This window comes from Aptenodytes forsteri, unplaced genomic scaffold, assembly GCF_000699145.1.
Source record: "Aptenodytes forsteri isolate BGI_AS27 unplaced genomic scaffold, ASM69914v1 Scaffold320, whole genome shotgun sequence".
NCBI lineage: Eukaryota > Metazoa > Chordata > Aves > Sphenisciformes > Spheniscidae > Aptenodytes > Aptenodytes forsteri.
The window spans coordinates 853,829-854,973 of NW_008794890.1; the positions used below are offsets into that span (position 1 = coordinate 853,829).

Consider the following 1,145-nt stretch of genomic DNA (forward strand, 5'->3'; position numbering starts at 1 on the left):
GGGCGGGCTGCCGCCGAGGGAGTTTCTGCTGCTGGCGGGTTGAACGGAAGCGCATCGCGGTCTCGGGGGCTTTACCCCTGCGGGAGGGGATGGGAGAAATGCGGGGGTCTCCCCCCTCCGGGGAGGAGCGGCGTCCTGCAGGGAGCGATTCACAGCGGGGCGGGCAGGGATGGGCAGCGTGCGGGCAGGGAAACTTGGAGCCTGGCGGGGTGCGGGGCCCGGGTCTCCAGCAGCCTTCTCGCCGCCCTACCTGGCCTCCCTTGCCCGGTGGGTGCTGGTGTTTTGGGGAGGAGGAAGGCAGTGGCAGAGGCTTGTTGCAGTGTCCTGGTCCGGTGGAGGGTGTGGGGGGGTGGCGGGAAGGGAAAGTTGCGGGGAACCTCGGCTCCCAGCACGCCCGGGAGATGCTCTGCCCCGGTTTCACAATTGCCGCAGACTAGGAAAATTAGAGCGATTTAATGGAGAAAACGGAGACCTCGCAGGAGCGGGATCACTCCCCCCGTTAGTACCCTTTCCTAGCCAGTAAATCAGAATGCATTTGGTTCACCACTCCTTAAGGGGAAAAAAAAAAAAGAGGGGAAAAAGAGATTATCCGCTGCTGAAGTGCCTGGTTTCATGTGCAAGCACTGTGGAGGGCGGCGGGGGCCGGCCCGGGGCTCGCCTCCCCCTGCCCGCTGCTGCCGGGCCGTGCCCCTCGGCTGGCGGCAACCAGGGCTCAAACCTCCCCGTCACCGCTGCCGGTCAGTGGACAAATCCGCCTCCTCTTTGCGGCCGACATCTTCCTCGCTGTATTAAACGGGAGCGCTGGGGTCGTGGAGGATCGTTCGAGCCATCGTGGTAGTTGGGGTCGTTCTTGTTTTGGGTGGGCTTTGGGATGCAGGTCACCCCCCAGCTGCTTGTTAGGGCACATGGCGGAAGGGGCCATCGGCCTCTCGATGCTGTGTTGCTCCAGCGAGGCCCCTCCGGAGCCCCATGCGGGACTTCACCAGCCCCACATGGGTGCGGGTTTACTCCCGCGCCGAGGCGATGGCGGGGCGGGTGGTGCAGGTGCTGCAGGCGAGGTGGGGCAGCTGCGAGGGACGATGCCCAGGTGCTCCCATTGCCGTGACTAGGGATGTCAGAGCAGCAGTTGCCTGCCCCCCCCCGGG

The 1,145-nt window shown here is 65.2% G+C and overlaps 1 protein-coding gene across 1 annotated transcript in view; it reads left to right on the forward strand.

Annotated features, from left to right (window-relative positions):
• PRKG1 (protein kinase, cGMP-dependent, type I) overlaps positions 1 to 1,145 on the forward strand; it is a 514,986-nt gene that overhangs the window by 2,029 nt on the left and 511,812 nt on the right. The gene's annotated exons all lie outside the window — the stretch shown is intronic.